This window comes from Sorghum bicolor, chromosome 10 (genome assembly GCF_000003195.3).
Source record: "Sorghum bicolor cultivar BTx623 chromosome 10, Sorghum_bicolor_NCBIv3, whole genome shotgun sequence".
Lineage (NCBI taxonomy): Eukaryota > Viridiplantae > Streptophyta > Magnoliopsida > Poales > Poaceae > Sorghum > Sorghum bicolor.
Genome location: NC_012879.2, coordinates 6,701,532 through 6,707,798, shown reverse-complemented (window position 1 = coordinate 6,707,798; position 6,267 = coordinate 6,701,532). Strand labels below are relative to the sequence as shown.

Genomic DNA, 6,267 nt, shown 5'->3' with positions numbered 1-6,267 from the left:
GACAAAATGGAACATGAGGAACTCAAATAAAGTATTTGGAATTTATGGTAAGATAATTTGGAGCATCTAAAAATTAGATTATGCTCACGAAGATAGGACCGAAAAAAATTCCTGAGACGTTTGTAGAGATTGTTTGATGGACGAGGAACTAAAAGAAATGATTTCGATAACAAAGAAAATATTTTAGGAAGCTCCTAATAAAAACTTAAGCTGAGAAACAAGGAATTTGGTTATAGATAAAGATAAAGACGTACTGGAAGATCGATCTACTAAACGCATTTTAAAAACTTTACTCACTCAACACATAAAGGAGCAACAACCAAACATCACATCAAAACGTATGTACCAGCATGTATGCACAACAACGTTGCTAGACCCTATGATGAATTTTAATTTAAGAAAAAATTTCATTTTACTATATTTTCATGAGCACAAAAATATAAAATAAATTATTTTAACTTTATTTTTCAAAGAAGCAAAATTTAGGGTGTTACAACCAAACCATGCCTGAGTTATGCGGCAGCGGCCTCTGCTCGGACGAGCGGCAGCCGTGACCATCGCTTTCCTCGTATGGATGGAAGATGGGAAGATGATGCCTTTTGTTTTGTGATGAGTGGTAGCAATTTTTAACTAAACTGTTGGAGTAGTCCAGTTTTTTTGATGGCCTTTTATTTCACAAAATAGCTAAATCAACAAATTTAAAATATCTTTTTTGCTAATCTCTTGGAGATACTCTGAGTCTGTAATCTACCATAACTACCGCCTTCCACATGATAATGTCTTGTTTAGATCTTTTTTTTTGGATTTTGGTAATGTAGCACTTTCGTTTTTATTTGACAAACATTGTCATAGAGTAACTAGGCTTAAAAGATTCGTCTCGCGATTTACAGTGCAATTAGTTTTTATTTTTTTTATATTTAATGCTCCATACATGTACCGCAAGATTTGATGTGATGAAAAATCTTGGAAAGTTTTTAGTTTTGCGGATGAACTAAACAAGGCCCTAATTCAATGCATCTTGCATTGGCATCGACCGTCACTAGGATCACTGCAAGTGGCACCATGGCCTTGTTTAGTTCACCCTAAAATTCAAAAACTTTTCAAGATTCCTCATCACATCAAATCTTAGAGCATATGCATGAAACATTAGATATAGATGAAAACAAAAAAACTAATTGCACAGTTTGTCTGTAAATCATGAGATAAATCTTTTAAATCTAGTTAGTCTATGATTAGATAATATTAGTCAAATAAAAATAAAAATACTATGGTATCCAAATCCGAAATCTTTTCGTAACTAAATAAGGCCCGTGATGACCGACGGGACGAAATGGCACTTCCTAGCTGACATCAATCAGCCAGTAAGGCAACCACCAACGCTACAGCATGTACATTAGCTTCATCCTTCGTGTCACCATCTGGTGTCCAAATCATCACGGTGTATGCTTCGAAGACCGTCAGCTGCAGAAGCTGCGGTAGCTTTGGCTAACAAAAAAACCGAAGCACACAGCTTGAAGCGTGTTGGGAGAGAGCAAACACTTAAAATTTTTGACAAAGCTTGCTGCTAAAAGTACAAATGATGGACCATGAAAGGATGGCACTGTTTGGTCGTTAGACACAGTTTACCACACTTTACCTTATGCAAGTTTGATCAAGTTGATAAGTGTTTGGTTGGCAACTAATTTTAGACATGATTCTTTTGGGCTCCACATGTCATAGAGTTAAAAAGTGTGGCAAGATTCCTTTAGACATGACAAAGTGAGGTAACCAATTTGCTAGCCACACTTTTTGTGGATTGCCACACTTGTCTAAAGATAATTGTGGTAGACTATGGCTAGTGTGGCATAGTTAATTTTCACTCTTTCTTCTATAATATCATGCCTTTTCAATTTTCATTCTCGTCTAACTTCTCGATTAGGGTAATAGGGTGCATTCTTACCTATTGGTTCGGTGAATATTTAAGAGGGGTATTAAACACTATTGTAGTTATTATTGTTGGAAATTATATGTCATTATATAATAGAACCAAATTTAGTTATCTTATTTGTCAACGTATAGAGGCCTTATTTTAGGTTTCACCGTAGATAAAGATGGCAACGAGTACAAATTACTCGCGTGCCCGCGGGTAAAAACCCGGTGGGGTGAGGGTACGGGTACAACTTTGTACCCACGGCCACGGGTGTAGGTGAGGGTTCGTAGTTGAACCCAACGGGTAAAAACTTGTGGGCATAGAAAGTTTGTACCCGTGCCCGCAAACCCGCTCCAACCTCGTGATATGTAGGTCTATTCTTATACTATATATAAAGGAAGCAACATAGTTTTATGATTTTCTCCCTCGTATCTATTTATATATAAGAGAACTATTTTTATGTCAGAATAATGCTAGGTAGTTTTGATTTTTATACTTAAACTTCTTTCTATAATATATGCATGTATTATTAATTTATTATTACGCAGGTTCATGGGTACGCCCGCGGGTACAGGCGTGGGTGTAGACTTCTATCCGTGGTGGGTTACGAGTGCGGGTGCGGGTTTGGAGTTCAACCCGTGAGTGCGGGTTTATATATCTTCCACCCACGGGCAATGTGCCTGTTGCCATCTATAACCGTAGAGCTATAACATCAAAAACCTAGATACAGGCCTATCAGATTCGAAGTTGAAGCTTTTTTTGAGAGTTTTGGCACTAAGTTTGAAAAGGTCATAGCTTTCACTCTAAATCGTAAATATGTTTTTATCAAATCAATCATATAAATCTAGACTATAACAGTTTAGATCTGTTAAAATATATAAGAAAAAAGTAAATAATCAAATTCAGTTGCATCCTTTGCAGCATTGGCATTGAGGAGATCGACCACATTCTGACTTCCTGCTCCTGCACTTTCAGTCAACAAGTTTGGCACTTGGCGTTGGAGGTCCTTGGCTTTAACCAGGTGTTGCTCGTGGCAAACGACTCCTTTTGGTCATGGAGGTTACGCTCGCGCAAATTGGTCCCAAAGAGGCTAAGGTAGGCCTTTGACTCCCTCGTCTTCCTGGTCGGCTGGCACCTCTGGAAGGAGAGAAACTCATGAACCTTCGACAATAAACTATCAAGTCCAGAGGAGGTCCTTTGTGCAATCATTGAAGAAGCACACCTTTGGATTCTCGACGGCTGCACCTAGGTAGTTTAGCACTTATGACTACCTCGTCGCACAATGTTTTGAGTAATTAGTTTTCTTTCCTAGTTCACTTCGACCACTGTCTAGGTTCCACCTCTCTTAAGTAATTTCTGGATTACTAAGGATCGTTGTAACCTTTGACACTCCTCTTCTGCTCAATGAAACACGTGTCAAGTTGACACGCTCGCGAAAAAAATTAGGTGGAACAAGCATGGATGTAGACATTAGTGTAGAATTCGAATTTACGTCAATATAGAAGAAGTTATTCAGGCAAGCGTTTTACCAAAATAGTTTTAGCTCCACCACTGGAGCTACTCGTGGGGTCGAAGCAAAAAAGAACTCTTCTCCAATGAAGCGTGTGACGATACTTTTTGCACTAGTGTTTAGCATCAGCATCGTGGATGTAATTATCATCGAAGTTCATCAAAGCCCCTATTTATATTTTTGTACAAAATGAAAATTTATAAGTATATAGAGATTATAAACATCCAAGATTGATTAAATGGAGGTCTCACAGTAATTATAGACTATCATAATAATTGCCTAAGAGCAACTCTTTATCTCAACTTATAATCTTTCCACACTTGGTAAGACGTGGAAGGACATGGAGAAAAATAAAAATAAAGGATATGGTTTTCAATGCAAACATACAAGAGAGAAACAAAGTAAAAAGTGAATGGAATGATTTGGAAATGGTACGGTATTCTTGAAGCAAAATTACCTTACACTACCAGGCTACACGTTTTTCCTAACGACCGAAAACCGACGGGGAAGTCCAAAAAACCGTCAGGAATTGTAGCCAGCCGTCAGCAAACAGCCGACAGGAAAAGCACACTATTCCTGACGTACGGCCGTCAGGAAACAATTCCTGACGGCAGTTCCTGACGGTTTAGGTTATGCTGGCGAGGATCAGCTCCTGTCAATACAACCGTCAGGTGGTCCCGACAGGAATTCTGCATTTTTATCTTGTCAATACAATCCGTCAGGAAAAGACTGTACCAGGTCTATCTTTTATTACTGCCAATATAAATAATATTTGTGCACTACAATATTATATATCCATTCAAATCATATTAGAAATTCACTCTCACAAATGATCACGACCATATAGTGAATCATGGTTTCTCAAGCCAACCAAATCCATACTGCCTTCATATTACAAATTCATTGGTCACCACACAAGGAACATTGCAGCTTCTTCTATACTAAGTTAAGATTACAAGTTCAGTACACTGCATATACTGCTTCTCATTACAAATTCATTGTTCACCTTCACCACACAAGGAACATAACAGCTAACAACTAACATACTAAGTTGGGATTACAAAGTTAAGTATACTACATGGGTTTCCTGTACTCTTTTCTATCAAGTAAAATATTTTCTACTGCTGAAGTTTGGATTACCCTCCATCAGTAGATATGCAACTTTAGTCTTCCATGTGTCCTACAGAAGAATATGCTAAATGTTAGTATGAAACATTGTGGCCCAACTTTAGTCTTCACAAATCACCAACCTAGCATGCCAAAAAAGGGTTTAAAATTGCCAAATGGATGCCACAAGTTGAATAAAACAGACAGATTGAAATTCCTAAGTATCACGAAGGATAGTCTATAAACAAGGTAAATGGCAAACAGGCTCATATTCTGATAGTTCTCATACTTCAACTCTTACTAGTTCTAATAGTTGTTAACATTTCTTATCTACCATTTACACCTCAGAGGAAAATTGCAAAGGATTTGTAGTCCTTACCATATTTCAGTCATCCAGGAGCTAGCTAAGCTAGATCGCAGCAGCCGTAAAATGTTAGAAAAAAATATTTTAGTCTTCTGTAATATTACTTCTGGATTATTATTGTCTAGACTTGGGAGCTTTTAAGGCTCTGCACACTAGAGAAAATGAAGCTACCAGAATAGTATCTTCATAAAAGATAAACTTGAATCTGCAAACTTAAGAGCAAGTTCAACTAACTTTGCAGTCGCCCAGCAAATCATCTTTAACTATAGAACTTCTCTTATTTTATTTTTAGAACTAGTAAGAGTTCAAAATACAAATACAAACCTCTGATAAAGCATTAACAACTGATAAACCAACACTATATATATATATCATATGGAGTCACCATATATATTAACAACTGATAAACCAACTTGAATCTGCTCCAGGGACACTGTAACCACTATTTGAACCTCCAAATTTGCCACCAATACGTGCATTAGCGGCATAATTAATACAACAAATTAATTAACATTAAGATTTCACGCAGTTTGCTAGTTCTAAATCTAAATCAACCTCCCTCTCAGGTCTGGTAGTGTTATAGCTTGAGCAAGATAGGAAGTTCCTTCTGAAATGACAGAAATGACAAAATCACATCGACCGTGAGTCGGATATGACAAATGTATGAGTGGCCTAGGGAAGAAAATGTTCCAATAGATGAGATTATAACAAAATATGAAAAAAAATATATTGTTTTTTTATATCTTACTACGTGCAAATGGCTCATTGATTCCACGACGCACGTACATGAGAATTTGTGGAGCAAGCTATACTTTGTACTTCTATGCTAGATATGTTGTGCGCGCTAGTGCGTGTGAATGCAGCGCCCATCCTTTAAATAAAAAGTGGAATTCAGTGAGAAAAGGACACGAATAACAAACTCAGCACACGAATTGAATTGGAACAATAATAATGTAATTGGCATACTTTGCGAAGGTTCATCCTCATCATTCAGTCTTATCTCTTGTAATAATAACTAAAAAAACAGACCACTTATATTACGGCATGAATAGTAACAAAAACTATTCTATAAAATATAATTATAACATCATTTAACTATCGGAATCGAAAGGAAGAAAAAAAATGCAATGCAGTCGTATCGAGCAACCTAGGAGCTATCTAACCGGTTGCTTTTAGTGTGTGATCCAACGATGCACTATCCCAACTGAAGTTGCGGCGGATTACACCAGCCAGGCAGACAAACAAGATCTCTCATCTCTATACTTTACCGGTGCTAAAGAGCATCTCCAACAGTTTGCTAATTGCACTTGCTATCCTTGTTTTTTTTGGCAAAACAAGAAAAATAATGATCCAACAGTTTGCTAAAGCACTTGCCTA

The 6,267-nt window shown here is 37.2% G+C and overlaps 1 long non-coding RNA gene across 1 annotated transcript; it reads right to left on the bottom strand.

The window, feature by feature from the left end:
* On the bottom strand, positions 4,250 to 5,481 carry LOC110431332. Its single transcript, XR_002448827.1, has 2 exons — positions 5,215 to 5,481; positions 4,250 to 4,599 (listed from the first exon to the last, which is right to left on the bottom strand). It is a non-coding gene; the product is annotated as an uncharacterized LOC110431332 (long non-coding RNA).